The following is a 16,766-nucleotide window of genomic DNA, read 5'->3' on the forward strand; positions in this document are numbered from 1 at the left end:
TCTAGTCACTCTTAGAAGAGAATCTAAAGTCCTTCATAGGATCAGCAGTCTGGCCCCTATGTACTTTACTAGCTTCATATTGTACCATTTCCTCTGACTCTCTGTGCAATTCAGCCAAGTTGACTGTACCAGATATCTAATGCCATGACTATGTTGCAGATCACCATCAAATATCACAGGCATATGACCATCATCATGTATTACCCGTTGTGATTGACTAGGCAGCTCTACAGATCTTGGCTAGGCTTGCTCACATGTCTGAAGGTCAGTTGGAAGCCACCTAGGAAAATTTGGTTCTACTACACACCTCTTATTGTCCAGCTGGCTCTCCTGGGCATGTTCCTGTAGCAATTAGAGACAGGAAAGAGAGCACATGGAAGCACACAGGCCAAGGCTTGGAACTGGCACGTCATTTCCACCACATTCTATCAGTCAAAGGAGATTCAAGGAGTGTGAAAATAGATGATATAATTTTCTTAAAAGGAACTTCAAACCTGGAAAGCAAAGGAGAAGATAAAGAGTGGAATGAAGACTTGGGACCAATATCACAATCTTTCATCTTATCTTTCTTGAATATGCTTTTTCCCTTTTTATCTCAAGGCCTTCATACGTGTCCTTCAACCTGCCTGAGGAGTTTCTCCCACCTTAACCTCACCACTCCAAATGACTGGTTAGATTCTACTGAATGTTCAGCTACCAGCTGATAAAATTTCCTAAAAGGAAAACTGCCAGAACCACCCCCTCCGGACTAGTTCCCTGGGCCCCATATGTCCTCTCCTTGAACCAGTATTTCAACCAAAGGGAATAATTCACTGTATAATTTGCTATTTAATGTCTGGCCATCCTTCTAGAACATAAGCCCCTTGAGAATAAGAAGGATATCTGTAATGTTTAATATTGTGTCTCCAGCACTGAGCAGAGTGCCTTATACAGATTGAGTGCTCTGTAAATATTTGTCAAATCTATGATTGAATGCTGACATTTGAGGAAAAGATCCATAGCTTTCATTAGAATCTCAAATGGGTTTATGATCCTCTAAAAAGTTAAGGACAACTGTCTGAAGGTTATGTGACATAGACTACGGACAGATAAACGTGGAACATGGAAGGCTGAGGGTTTGGGGATGTTAGGGTCTGAGTGGAACAGGGTGTGCCTGTGGCCTTCTGCCTTGGTCTTGCTTTTCTTATACCACTGGACTGGGCTATGGTGTGGGGAGGTGCCTTTTTGGCTCCTTATTGTCACTTCTAGACCATTTTGCTTTCTGATTCCATGAAAAGCCCCTTCACTGAGACTCAAATCATCAGATAACTTATAAACCCCTTCTCTTTCTTATAGTCATTAGCTTCCTCATGTCATTCCTTGAAGATTTTAGTTCCTGGCTGTCGTTGGTCTCTCCAACTGAGAGAATAAATTAAGAGCTAGTGTCCTTATGAAAAGAATATCATGTGAAGAACCAGAGACACCAGGAGAACTTCCGGAGACGATGAAGGATTGGAATGAGGCATCTGTAAGTCATGGAATGCCCAAGATTGCTAACAAACCCCAGCCTTGGGACTGTCATGGGCCTGCGGGCATGTTATTCACCGTGTTAATATATTACAATGGGCGTATAATGAAGCTCAAGCTCTGCTAGAAGTCAAATCTCCCACCATCTTGAGCCTCAAGGCCTCCTGGGGGTTGAATCTTCTACCATTTTGATGTTAATTGCTGTGGCATTCCTTGAATGGCTGTGCCCTGCCCCCTCCCTGTTTCAAATTTATTGAATTAGATATTTAAAGTAATAAGTTTATATGTAATTTCTGAGGGATTCTGCACATTTTGTTCATGAAATGTATACGCTGCCCTTAATTTCAATCTAAAAAATTCTTAATTTATTACTTTTTTGCAATTGTATTTAACACTTTGAAAAAGCAAGGTTTTCAAAATTTACAACTATAGCAGATTGAACATCAATGATAACACAGGCTACCATAAGTACTGCTTCCTATAAACAAAGCCCCTAAGAGATTAAACAAAAAAAGCCCAACTGATGTCAACCTAGGGTGGATCCAAAACAATTTTTTTTGATGAAAGTGACTCTGAGGTTACAAGTAAGGAACCTGAAAGACAGCCAAAACAGCCTAAGCAGCAGAGAGGGACGACCACAGACTTCATTCTTAGTGGGGCATAGAGAATGACTCAGGAATCCCTAGGAAGGTAGAAGCCAAAACTCCTTAATTGGAAAACTATGCAACAGGCAGCTTAAAAAAAACAAAACAAAACCAAAAAACAGCCTCTTCAAAATGCCTCCCACTTCCAAAGCACGCACACACACTTGATATGGTAAAAATGAGTCTGACTGGCTTCGTCTAGAACTCTTTTCCCTGAAGAGGCTTTGCGTGGGCAGTGCCAGTTAGAAAAAAGGCTTCAATTTGTGCTTCCTTCAGCAGACCTGGTGTCAGCTCTTTGGCTCAGGGAATAGACCTCAATTGTCTCTCCCTCTTGTTTCCGCTCTTCCCTGATGTACTAAACTTTCCTGGCAGGCAGTGTAATCAAGTCAGACCTCCTGCTTTGCAGCCATTTGCATTGAGGTCAGCACACCGGTGTGAGTGGAAGGAAGCAGAAGGCAGATCAGGAAGAAACATGCTTGGATGGAATAAACTGTAACCCAGGTAGACCTCTGCCTCGCCAGCTGGCCCTCCCAGGCAACCCTGGACTCCGCTCCCGCCTGACTACTCTCCTGCAGCGCCTTCTTGAAGATGCACCAGGGCTGAACCACACAGGAGCTTGGCTGCTGGCAGAGAGTCACTGGTTCTCAGTTCAGTCAGGGTTTTTGTCTGCGTTTGCTGTTTCTTCTGCCTCAAATATGAACCTGCTCTGTCTTGTCCAATACTCCACTTCCAGTGTCCAGAACAGCATCCTCACATAAGAGTCACTCAGAAAACACATGTGGATGCCTGAATGGAGGACAGGAAATGTGGGAATACTCTTTCAACGGCCTTCTCAGAGTTTTCCATTTTAGTTCACCCCAAGGTCAGAGAAGGTCCTTCAGGGTAGCGCTAGATTTGCTCTCTGCCTTCTGTACCAGAAAATGCCTCACCATTGTCCTTAGGAACAAAAAAGAGGAAAAGGCCACTTTCTGGAAAACTCATAAAGCAAAGTCTTTCAAGGGCACAGATGGGCTCTGTACTCAGTCCTTTTTTCTCATACTAGGGTCCTGGTCCTGCCCTAACCCACAGAATAAGAAACCAGAATAAGGGAGTGCCAGATTGGAACGCGAGAGCCTTGGACTGGAGCCTTCTCTTCTATTTACTAGCTCTGTGACCTTGAGCAACACCCTGATCTTCTCTGTACACCTCCTTCTTCAGAAGTAAGTGGAGTTAAAGATATCACGTGGCTCAGAAGTTTGCAATGAGGAACAAAGATAAAGTTTGCAAAGATTTAGTCAACTTCCTCTAGAGGTGTGTGTTCAATTTACGTTAACTATACTGTGGTTTTAGTTATCAAAGGAGAAAGCCTCACTTGGGGGATTTCAAACTGTGTTTCAGACTGAAAGTTTCTTAGAGGTGCTTCAGGATCTGCAAATGTTTAATCCCATTTTTTAATAGATTTTACTTTGTAGTGTTTTTTTTAATAGACTTTAATTTTAGGTTCACTGTAAAATTGAGCAGAAGGTATGAAGTTTCCCATAAACATCTTGCCTGCTCCCCAGATACAGCCTCCCCCACTGTCAACATCCTGTGCCAGAGTGGTACATTTGTCACAGTCAAAGAACTACATTGAAACATCACTATCACCCAAAGTCCATACTATACATTAGGGGCCACTCTTGGGGTTGTACAGTCTATGGATTTCAACAAATGCATAATGGCATGTATCCACTATTATAGTGTCATATAGAATGTTTCACACTCTAAAAATCCTATGTACTCTGCCAGTTCATCCCTTTTTCCTCCCAAACCTTGGTAATCACTGGTTCTTTATTCTCTCCTTAGATTATCCTTTTCCAGAATGGCATATATTTGGAATCATACATCATATTGGCTTCTTTTACTTGGTAACATACATTTAAGTTTCTTCTATGTCTTTTCATGACTTGATAGTTCATTTCTGAATGATCTTCCGTTGTCTGGGTGGACCACAGTCTGTTTTCCATTCACCAAGGACATGGTTGCTTCCAAGTTTTGTCAATTATAAATAAAGCTGCTGTAAACATCTGTGTGCAAGTTTTTGTGTGGACATAAGTTTTCAGTTCTTTTGGGCAAATATGAAGGAGTGTGGCTGCTGGATCACATGGTGAAGACAGTATGCTTGGTTTTGTAAGGAACCACCAAACTGTTTTCAAAATGACTGTAGCAGTTTATATTCCCACCAGAAGTAAATGAGAGTTCCTATTGCACTGTATCCTCCCCAGCTTTGGTATTGTTAGTGTTTGGATTCTGGCCACTCTAGTAAGTGTATAGTTACTTCTCATTGTTTATACAGGTGCTTGTTTGCCACTTGTGCATATTGTTTGGTAAGTTGCCTGTTCAAGTCTTTGGCCTTTAAAACTGGGTTGTTTATGTCCTGGTGGCTGAGTGATAAGAGTTCTTTGCATATTTTGGAAAACAGTCCTTTATCATGTATGCATTTTGCAAGTACTTTCTTTCAGTCTGTGGCTTGTTTTCTCATTCTCTTGACTATGACCTATGAAGAGTAGAAGATTTTTATTTTAAGAAGACTGGCTTATTAATTATTTCTTTAGTGTATCGTGCCTTTGGTATTATATCTAAAAAGTCATCACTATGCTCAAGGCCACCTAAATTTTTTTCCTATGTTATCTTCTTGGGCTTTCATAGTTTTGCATTTTATATTTAGGTTCAAGATCCATTTGAGTTCATTTCTGTGAAGGGTGTAAGGTCTTTGCATTCTTTGCTTGATTGTGTTGCCTTTGCTCCTTTGTCGAAGATCAGTTGGCAATATTTTGGGGGTTCTATTTTGGGGATCTGTATTCTGTTCCGTTGATTCCTTAGTCTATTCTTTCAAGAATACCACACTGTATTGATTACTATAGCTTTATAATAAGTCTTGAAGTTGGGTGGTGTTGGTCTTCTGACTTTGTTCTTCTCCTTCAATATTGCATTAATTATTTGGGGTCTTTTGCCAATGCATATATAAACTTAAGAATCAATTTGTTGCTATTCATAAAATAATTTGCTGGAAATTTTACTGAATTTGTGTTGAATCTATAGATCAAATTGAAAAGCACTAACATCTTGACAATAATTAGTCTCTCCATGCACATGGAATACCTCTCCATTTATTTAGTTCTTTGATTTCTTTCATCAGAGTTTTGTAGTTTTCTTCATATAGATCTAGTACATATTTTGTTAGATTTATACCTAAGTGTTCCATGTTGGGGGATAATAATGAAAATGGGATTGTGTTGTTAATTTCAGATTCCACTTGTTCATTGCTGGTATACAGGAAAGCAATGAACTTTTGTATTATTAATCTTGAATCCTATAACCTTGCTATAATCACTTCTTAGTTCCAGGAGTACTTTTGCCAATTCTATCAGATTGTCCACATATATCATCTGCTAAGAGTATTATTTTTTCCCTCACAGTCTATATCTCCCCCTATTTTTTTGTCTTATTTCATTAGCCAGGACTTCCAGTAAAATCTTGAAAAGGAGTGGTGAGAGAAGATATTCTTGTTTTGTTCCTGATTTTAGCAGGAAAGCTTCTAGTTTCTCTCTATTTAGTAACACGTTAGCTGAATTCTGTTTTTCAAGAATATATTTAGGCTGCTATAAATTTAAATAGAAAATAACATTCAAGGATGTTTGCATGCCTAATTTTAAGTAACTACAAACAAGTAAGGCACTATATCTTTTCTTTCATGGTGACTTCTGGGCAGTCTTAGAATGAAACCCACTTCTGCATCCCTGAAATTCTTTTAAATTTGTCATTGATTGGGAATATTTTAGGTCTGGAGTAGTTTTTTCTTATTTGGAAGACATTGCTGAGCTTTCTCACCAATCCTTCTAGAGAAGGTACCAGCAGATTAATGGACTGTAGCTGATACAGTCAAACTGATCAAACGCTGGTTGGAAATTTTGACGTGGAATTCAGACCCTTTCACTGATAGCTGGATTCAATATTGAGAAAGGATATTTCTTCAGTGTGGACTCTGTCCTTCTCAGTACTGAATTCAATGGCAGATACAAGTCAGGTTAAAGTGGCTCCCTAACAACGTCCAAAGAGTCATATTAATGTCTTGAGTCCTAAAGGGCATTTCAAAAAACAAAAGTATTTTATTGTATGTTCAGACTTTTTTTTTTTTTTTTTTTTTTTTGCAAAACTTCATTATGGATAGAAAAGTAGAGCAAAGAGCTGGTTGATGAAGTCCTCCTAAACGCCAGAGGAGTAGACTCCATCGCAGTCCTAGACCCTCTGCACAGGAGGGTTCCTGGAGGTTGTCTGCTCACTCCTTGTCAGCTTTGGCTTCTGCTTGAGTTCCTCTCCTGACTCTACAGATTAGCAGGGGACAGAATAATGAGGGTTTGGGGTTTTCTTCAATTTTTAAAAATTTGTTTTTATTTGTTTTAAGTTAGTTTATTTTTAAAGGTTTTATAAGGAATAAAAAGTAATGTAATAAACATGTCATGCACCCCCACAAGTTTAAGAAATAGATCATTGCCAACCACCAACATTATCTAAATTCTTAGGTGGGAAATCTTAGTACTTATGTCTTTGTCTAGATTGTTAGAGTTTTCTTTTTTCTTGCTACCTTTTGGAAATAATAAAATTGATTGCGATGAACCAGATGCCCGTTTTCCATGCCATCAAACAGTATCTTTACTGCCAAACTAGGACTCCTGTAATATGTGTCATAACGAATTTGATTCATTTATTCATCCATTCAATAAATATTTATTGAGCTTCTATTGTATGACAGGTGCTTGTGTTTTACTTCGCATCGTATTCTTAATATTAAGTGAGATGATTCCTGTAGCTTATTCCTTGTGCTATATTGTCAGTTTTATGGTTCTTTCAAACCTATCTCTGGGGGAAGCTTGGTGCAACTCTGTTCTCCTCTGAAGTAAATGAGTCCTCTTTGGTTTTGCCTAAACTTGCATACCTGTTATACTTAACTAACTGCCTGCCTGGATTTTCAAGGGCAGTTCTGTGTTCAAACATTTGTCTTAATTTTTGTCTCCTGAAGTATGTCAGTTACAGTGATGTGTAAACAGCTTCTTTGCCCTAGTCTTCATTGAGAACATATCCTGTATATTTGTCACAAGAGAGAAGGTATTTTATAAATAATTGTTGAGTAAATTGATAAATATGTTTTAACTGGAGACATAATTTATCAAAAGAAAAAAATACACTGCACTTACTTTTCAGCTACATTGGTGTATCGTTAAAGGGAAAATAGGATCCTTACCACCTCAAGCTTGCACTGCTGCCCATCTACAACTCAGCAATCTCTGTTGTAACCTTTCACGTAACTGTGTTTATGCTGATATGCACACTTTTCTGACCAAGGCAAACCTCCACTTTTACTCCACTTATGTAAATTTTTCCATCCTCAAAGACAGTTCCCCCCAGAAATTGCCCCAGGACCACTCTATGCTTCCCTTGACTAGATATGTAAAAACTTGGGGATAAAAAGGAAAAATCAGATTATTTCCTCTCGGCTTTTGGTTCCTATTGTTTCCCAACTTCTTCCAAAGAAAAGTGAGGGAATGAGGGCAAGGGGACTCCTTTCCTCCATATTTTTCCAATAAGACAAGTATACATTTTATGCTGAATTTAACAAACTGAATTGTTTAAAAGAGCAAGCCAAGTGTTGCATAATAGACTTTCATGCCCCCAAACAATGTGATTTTATCTTTTGTTAAAATTGAAGTATAATCAGTTTACAATGTTTCATCAATTTCTGATGTACAACATGATGTTTCAGTCATATATGTACAAAATTATTCCTTTTCATATTCTTTTTATATAGGTTACTACAGATATTGAATATAGTTCCCTGTGCTACACAGTAGAATCTTGTTTATCTATTTCATATATAATAGTACCTGCAAATATCAGGCTACCAATTTATCCCTTTCCACCCCTTCCCCTTCTGGTAACCATAAGTTTATTTTCTATGTGAGTATGTTTCTGTTTTGTAAATAAGTTCATTTGTGCCCTTTTTTTTTTAGATTCCACATGTAAGTAATATCACATGCTATTTTTCTTTCTCTTTCTGGTTTACTTAACTGAGTACAATCATCTCTAGGTCCAGCCATGTTGCTGCAAATGGCATTTTATTTTTTAAGGCTGAGTAGTATTCCACTGTATAAATATACCACAACTTCTTTATCCAGTCATCTGTTGATGGGCATTTAGGTTGTTTCCATGTCTTGGCTATTGTAAATAGTGCTGCTGTGAACATTAGGATGCATGCATCTTTTTGAATTAGAGCTTATTCTGGATGTATGCCCAAGAATGGGATTGCTGGATCATATGGTAAGTCTATTTTTAATTTTTTAAGAAATCTCCATACTGTTTTCCATAATGGCCAAACCAAACTACATTCCCACCAACAATGAAGGAAAGTTCCCTTTTCTCCACATTCACATCTAGCATTTATCATTTGTGGACTTTTGAATGATGGCCATTCTGACTGGTGTGAGGTGATACCGCATTGTAGTTTTAATTTGCATTTCTCTGACAGTTAGCAATATTGTGCATTTTTCCATGTGTCTATTGGACATTTGTATGTCTTCATGGGAGAATTGCTTGTTTAGGTCTTCTGCCCATGTTTGGATTGGGAGATCAAGCCTTTGTTGGTTTCATTTGCAAAAATTTTCTCCCATTCCATAGGTTGTCTTTTTGTTTTACTTATGGTTTCCTTTGCTGTGCAGAAGCTTGTAAGTTTAATTAGGTCTCATTTGTTTATTTCTGCTTTTATTTCTATTGCCTGAGTAGACTGCCCTAGGAGAACATTGCTAGGATTTATGTCAGAGAATGTTTTGCCTATATTTTCTTTTAGGAGGTTTATTATGTCTTGTCTTATATTTAAGTCTTTAAGTCATTTTGAGTTTATTTTTATGTATGGTGTGAGGGAGTGTTCTAACTGCATTGATTTACATGTGGCTGTCCAGTTTTCCCAACACCACTTGCTGAAGAGACTGTCTTTTCTCTATTGTATATTCTTGCCTCCTTTGTTGAAGATTAATTGACAATTACTGGGGTTTATTGGGGACCATTAGTGGGTTTATTTCTGGGCTCTCTATTCTGTTCTATTGATCCATATATCTGTTTTTTGTGCCAATATCATGCTGTTTTGATTACCGTAGCTCTGTAGTATTATCTGAAGTCTGAGAGGGACAATGTGATTTTAGATTTGCCAAATTTATAGAAGGAAAAGAAAAATGTTCCATATATTTTTCCATTTAAAAAAGTTAATCATTTTTAACCTTATTTTCCTAACTTACAGTTTTTGATGCACATTTGGAAATTAAACATGTATTCTCTCATGAGATGATTTACATCATGTTATTTAATATCTGTAGGGCTGTTTAATAGTTTATAGGTTTAGAAACATGATAAGGTTTCCAAGAACCAAGAAGTTTCCCCAGGAATCTTGGAAAAAGGATAGAAATTATTTTGGAGTTTTTGAAGTATTGGGGCACTAAAACTGAGATTCTTAAGTGAAAAGGAAAAGAATGGGAGCAAAGTTTTTTATGCCTCTAGACTGGGAGTGTAACCTCAGATTCCTATAGGAGTCAAGGGAGGTTAATTAAAACAAAGAGTTTAACAAGAATAAGGGGTTGTAGGATCTGTGTCAAAGTTGAACTCAAGCACTAGGTAGTAGAAAATAGAATAGCTAGGAAGATATGGAACTGCCTCTGTAGCACTGGGATAATAGTTTGTGGTTAGTGAAAATTAATGTTTTTAAGTGTAAGTCTTGGAGATACTGCTCAAATGCCTAAAAATGTCCTTTGACCAAGCCCAGGGTAATTTTTCCCAAGTTTGTCAATGGAGTTACCAACTTGACTTGAAGCTCTTGAGACTTCTATCCCTTCCATCTCACTTGGAATTGAGATTCTCAAGTAAAGAGTAAAGGAATTAGAACATAAGTTGTGCCTCTGGACTATTTTAAAAGGTCTTATCTCTGCCTTGGGTGCTTCAGTGAAACTCCTCATGCTCTGTCTTTTTATGCACTTCTAAGCTATGGTCCTGGCCTCTTGGTCTTGGATCTGGTTTTCTCCCATGACACACACTCCCACCCTCTTGAATGAATTCTTCGTTGGGACTACTTAACTCACAACTTCACTTTCCCCAAGAGTCTGTTTTGTTTCCCATTTGCCCTACAATCTTTTCCTTTGTGAGGCGTCATGTTCTTCTCTGATTCAGTGCCAGCTTTCAGAAACCCAGCCAAGAGCAAAGCCCTCAAGTCACCACGTGCTGATGAAAGGAATTTAGGCAAGGATAATGTTGCAAGAAAACTAAGGAAACTGGGAGAAAAGGCTACCCAAGAAGAGCAAGAGCTCTTGTAAGAGTGGATGGGTGGACAAAGAGCCTTCTGCACGTTGGCAATGATGGCAGCCAACAGGACTGGTTTTTACAACAGTTAGGCAGCTCTCCAGTTAGCAGAAAGGTTCCTGCACCTGCATGGCAAATTATGCTTGAACTTGTCATTGAATGCAGCCATAAGGAAGTAAGTGGAGAGGAGAAGCATAGCTCCAGGATGGGAAAGCTCAAATACCTGCCACAGCGAACATAAAGCACTCTAGACCCTCACTGGAAAATAGAAAGGAAATGGGGAAGGGACAACTCTTAAGATCGTTAGTGGAAGGAAACTTTTATCAAAGATCACTGAGAAAGCATGTACACGCTTTGTTGTCCTTCCTCTGAGGTCTGCCTGCTGGGAAGAAAAGCTACAGATGTTTCCTCAATGAAGCACTCTGGAGATAGCAGAGTAACGCAGCTATTCTAGACTGGGAGCCAGAAGCCCAGGTACGCTTTCGGTTGTAACTGCCAATGTGCCACCTCCCACAAGTGAGTTACGCCTCTAAACCTTGACTTCCCCATTTACAGAAATGGAGGATATAAGAATATTCATCTTATAGTATTGCTGAGCAAAATACAAGAGGGTATGCAAAAGAACTTTCAAATACTAAAGTATCTTATCAATTTGAAGTTGCATTATAACAATGTTTTGGCACTTAATGGTGTTTGTACAAAGTGTTTGTGATTTAAAGGATGCAAGTTAGAAAGACACTTTGGAGTTTCAGTCCAAAAAGTTGTGAGTCTTAAAGGAGACCTCCAGCCAGATAGAAACAGGTAATATAATAGTATAATGGGTTTTGGAGTCAGACCTCAGTACAAATCCAAAATCTGCAATGTCATAACTACATGATCATAAATTGTCCCTTTTCATGTCCACATGTCTTCATCTGTGACTAATTCTTGGCAGTTTTCAGTACTAAATAAGAAAGCATAGCAGAGCATAATGTTAATTTTCTTTTACTTTCTTTTTTTTTTTTTTTCATAAATGAGAAGCAATAACCAACAACTTTTGATTAACCAGGCAGAAACTGCTGTGTCAGATACAATATTTTTATCATCAAAAAAGAATAAAATTGGGCAAAGACTGGATGTAAAGGCTCAGAAAAATCTCTCCTAAAGGGCAAATCAATCAAATCTTTGCATAAGATTGAGAAGACACACACAAGAGGAAAAACAAACAAAAATGTGAGTTTTGATGATAAAGGTGGAAGAATATCTCATCTTATGTGTATTTTCCGCCTTTTATCATCTGTATCATAATAATTTGCTTTACTTAATTTTATATGCACAATGAAACGGTTCCAATAAATAATTATCAGTAAATAAAGAAGTCTTACTTTCTTTACCCAGCAGAGCATATCTGCCTGAAATTTTGCTCCTTTGTTCTGACCAGTCACTCATACTCACCTGGTATGTTAATAGAAAATTATTGCAAGTGAATGCAGCAAGGACTGAATATAAATAACCTCTCCTCTCTAGCAAAACCTCAACCTGGACTTATGTGACAGATACCTGTTAGAGTCATCTGATGGTAAAATTAGATGAATAAATATTTTCAAGAGCTTAGTTGCTGGAAATTCTAGACAGGATATAGGCAAAAGTAAGTCTGGGTCTTCAGGAAACAAACAAACACTGTTATTCAGAATTCCATCCACTGTAACTTACTTCCTCATTTCATGATAACAACCCTGAGTGAGCATTGTTTCTGAAATAACGCAAGATCCCAAAGACAGTAATTCTTTCTTATATGATTAAGGATATCTGTATATCAAAGCACTTTCATAAACTGTATTCCATTTATTGTCACTTTACATATTAGGAGACTGAGGTTCAGAAATGTGATGGGACTGACTCAACGTCTCATAGCTAGTTAGTGGCAAAGGCAGGACTCAAATCCCTTTCTTGCAATGCCCAGTACTTTCCCTTTTTCAGTATATATTGTCTGAAAGAATGTCAGATACATGAAAAAAGTAAATTACATTTTTTTCACTTTAGTTAGGGGGAGACATCCTGACTCATCGTAGACTTTATTCTATTGCTTTATCCTTGCTCATTTATTTGTCATCTGTTCTAAAGATAAAGAAAAGAAAAAAACCTATTACAACAGAAAGTTCATAAAGGGACCTATTTAAAAAACATGCCTCAAAAATGAGCAAATAACATTAGACCATGAATCTGTCACTTACTTATCTATTTAATGTTTTAAACTTGTGCCAAATTTACTTGACACTTGAAAAAGATAACTGAACATCAGCCATTTATCTCACTTGTATACAGTTTATTGGAAAATATGCCCTCAAATACAGACATGAGCTATGTTTTTTTCTGTAAATTGCCAACACTTAGAACAGAGCCTGGCGCACACTGGATGCTTGGCAACTATTTGTTGAATTAATGAAAGTATAAACTGTGCAGTGGTGATAGGAGGCTGAGAAGGAGTCATGAAAGAAAAGAGGAAAGAATTGTATATTGCAGACATGGCCTTCCTTCTTGTATCTGCCTGGATGATGGCAACAAAAAATTACCCAACTTTGGCAACAGACACCCAATTGGGAAATTTTCTATTTCAAAAATATGATACTTCTTTTCCAAAGAAATCAGAGAACAAAGTTGACTGAATTTGGTGTCCTTGTACATTCAAGTATCATGAATAATGGATCTCTTAAGGACATTTCTATCGTATATCAGAAGCAAAAACAAAAAGGAATTATCTACTTCTTATACAACATGGTTCTTGAGTTATTCAAGTGCTTCTCAAATTCTTATGTGCATGTGAACCACCTGGAGAACTTATGGAAACAAAGTGCCCATAGATTTGATTCAATGAGTCTGCAGTGGGACTGAGATTCCGAATTACAACAGCTCCCACATGTCGCCAACACTGCTGTTGCATCAGTCACTCTACAAGTAGTATGTGTTTTGTTTACTTTGGGAGGAATTTCAACATTTTCCTTCATCTTCACCAAAATCTTACCATTTCAGTATTAATATATACTCAACATCAGACATGAGGTTCTGCCATGTCCCTTAGGTAAAACTCTGGATTGGTCCTTCATTCTTCCTGGATCATCAGTTATATTTAGGTCACCACATCAGACTATGTGAGATATTCTGATTAGTCAATCTTAATATTATGACATTTTTCATCATTGAGAAATTAAATTAACCACGTTAGGAAATCACTGACATCCTACCTGAATATGACTGATCATCCTGAAATAAACATGGCTTTGTTAACAGGTCATCTAGCCATCAGAAAAATTCCCTTTAAAGAAAATTTTTTTTTTTTTTTCAGTTTTTTGCTGTTACCTCAGGTTGTGAACTGGGCCACACCTCTCTGAAATCTAAGGCTAAGCAACCAACAACCAACTATTTTCAATCATGGTCTCTTTAGGTGGTGTAGAGTTTCAAAAACAATTTTTACAGTGAAATTGAATATCATAAAGTAGTGAAACTGGCAAAAGATTGACATTATTTAAAAGTTATACTCCAATTATAGGCTAATCACATTTTATATTATTTAAAAATTATAGTCAATCAAGGTTATCTTTCTTCCAGTAGTTCTCAGACTTGAGAATCAAAATCACCTGGAAGAATTCTTAAACCACAAATGCTGGGCCCTGCCTTCAGTTACTGCTTCATTAAATCCGGGTGGCACATGGTAATTTGCATTTCTGACTAATTCCAAAGTGATGTTCTATGCCACACGTTCTCGGCCTCAACACCGCTGAACCCTGGGATGGATGGTTCTTTGTTGTGGGGGGTTGTCCTGTGCCTTGTGGAAGGTTTAGCCATATCCCTTGGTCTCTTCTTTAGCCATGCTCCGTTCTTACAGTATACTCATCTTCCTCCCAGTTCCTTTCCCATTCTCACTCCAAAGACTGTCCAAGCCATGAAGTCATCACCAGGGGACTATCCCTATTACTAGTGTGTAGGAGATGAGGAATGTGAGCCTTTCCTGAATGAAGAGATATGTTCCCAGAATCTGACATTATGGATTTGAGTGCATTTTTATTCAATGCCATAATTCCATTGGCTAGTAAATTACTGCTATTGCAGAAGTTCAGGCATATTGAAAGTTAAATAGATTATTACTGATTCTTGAGGACATTATTGTCCTAACACAGTTCCAAGACCTACACAAAAGAACACAAACGGACACTTGAAACACAGTCCAGTCTTATAACAGGGGTTACCTCGAGATATCAAGTAGGTTGCTTAGGAAACACATGTAATTGGTGTAAGATCACATCCTCCTCTCTCTCTCTCTCTGTCTTCCTCTCTTTTTCTCTGTATTTCTCTCTTTCTCACTGTCTGTCTCTCTCTCTCACCGAACTGCACTTCCCCCGATTTAGACAGTATTTTTAAAAATCTTCCTTTGGATCTTACCTTAAAAGTTTATTTTTTGTATCCAAAAAGTATTATGTAATCTTTGTGACTTCATTATGATTGTGTATTTCATTCACTTAATTCACTGAGTTCCTTTTTCTGTGAGGAAAATAATCCAAAAGACTGTGGAAAAATCCAATGAGTAATGGTGCTATTGAAGTAAATAAAAGGTAATTTCTTCCAGTTAATATTTAATTCTCATATTGACCCAGAATTCTTAAGAGAAATTTCTCAAAACATCTTTTTGTTCATTTACTGAAAGAAGTCCATTAACATTGGATTCAGATTTCCATTGAAATAGGAAAAACAACTTTAATTTAGAAACTGTGATTCAGAGACACAGAATGAATCCCAGAAGTCTCACATAATGAAGAGTAATAGAGGGCTGAAGAGAAGAGGGTGGATTCTGTTCAGACAAATACTCTATCTCTTCCTCCTGCTCCCACCCTTAACACCCCTATTTTAAGCCCTGCCAGGCCCTCTCAACTATGCAGCCTCCTGACCCCCTCTTCCATCTTCCCTTTGCTCTCTGTACCGCAGCCCTACTAAGGATAAATGACTCAATAAGGACTGGGTAAGAAGCCATCTGAAGTGGGAGGCTCTCTTCCCTAAGAGGACATAAGGGAGGTTTAAGAACATGGGCAGGACGAATCTGAATGGAAGACAAGTACAGAATCCTGCAGGGCCAGGGCAGAGAAGAGCTCTGGGAGCTAAACACAGGATGGTAATACTGATGCTCAAAGGGACCAGCTCCAACAGAGGCAAAGGTCAGAAGAGGCTCTGAGGCTAAAGGAATTGATGCTGAAGGAAGCAGCAAAGCTAGCAAGACTAGTAATTTACATTAGAATAATAAGGTATATTAAATACTTATAAGTTTACATTTTATTTGATATTTTATAATACATATATAAATTTTTACATTTAAAATGTGTTATATATTTAGTTATGTGGGTTTTTTAATAATTGTATGAATTCCAATCACATTTTTAAATAAAATGCGGGAATTTGAAAATAGTGAAACAACTCCATAAAAACTGGCATTGTAATTTTTCTCCATTATTGTGCTCACTTAATCAACATGTCTAAAACTAAAGTGGTATTTAACCTCCAAATACTTTCTCTCCATCAGAACCTGCAGTAAAAGGAATTTCCGTTTCTTCCTAGGCATTCAAACCCTGGGTGTTACCACTAATGCCACCATCTCACTCAGTCTCCATATCCAACTTGCTACCAAGTCTCAAAAGTTCTACCTGTTAAATATTTCTTGAATACACCTCCACCTCCTCTCCATTTTCTGCTGTCTCATCCTCTCTCACTTGAATGACTTCCAGAGACTTTAGATTTGTCTCCCGTCACCCTCTTTTTTCCCTCCAATTAACTATCCAAACATCAGCTAGCGATTTTCTTTATATTATTGTTAGACTGGAGTCCTCACATAGGATGTACATTTTTGTTAGTTTGCTGGTCAGTCAGACTCTATTCCCTACCCCTCCCTGAAGCATAACCCCAATTATTATGTGCTTTTGAGGAAGGTGATCCCACCCATAATCTAAATAGTCCTAACTGGTAGGCCCTTATTGGTTTCAGCCAGTCAGTATGCAGCATTTGTCTGGGGCAGGAAATTGGAGAAAAAGAGCGTGGAGGAGAAATTAACTGGATTGTCAGGGAAAAGCAGCATTCTACTCTTCCAAGAGAGAAGTGGGTGAGATTTCTTTTTTAAAAAAGTCTCTTCCTGATGTGAGCCAGGAAGCACAGAACCTCCAGGAGAACTGGTAGCTATCATATGCAAAAAATGGAACCACAGTTATGTTGACAGCACTGTAAGACATCTGCAGAAAGCAGAGA

The 16,766-nt window shown here is 37.9% G+C and overlaps 1 protein-coding gene and 1 long non-coding RNA gene across 10 annotated transcripts in view; both read left to right on the forward strand.

Moving 5' to 3' along the window:
• Positions 1-16,766, forward strand: part of LOC102506680 (OX-2 membrane glycoprotein) — a 97,233-nt gene that overhangs the window by 24,516 nt on the left and 55,951 nt on the right. The window contains exon 7 of one of the 9 annotated variants that reach the window (XR_004319611.1): positions 10,879-10,979. The exons of the other annotated variants lie outside the window; for them this stretch is intronic. The gene's annotated coding sequence lies outside the window, so the exon portion shown is untranslated. The remainder of the gene's footprint in view (positions 1-10,878; positions 10,980-16,766) is intronic. 9 annotated transcript variants of the gene reach the window in all.
• LOC116663435 lies at positions 1,234-6,915 on the forward strand. The gene is made up of 2 exons (XR_004319693.1): positions 1,234-1,507; positions 2,523-6,915. It is a non-coding gene; the product is annotated as an uncharacterized LOC116663435 (long non-coding RNA).

Source organism: Camelus ferus, chromosome 1, assembly GCF_009834535.1.
Source record: "Camelus ferus isolate YT-003-E chromosome 1, BCGSAC_Cfer_1.0, whole genome shotgun sequence".
NCBI lineage: Eukaryota > Metazoa > Chordata > Mammalia > Artiodactyla > Camelidae > Camelus > Camelus ferus.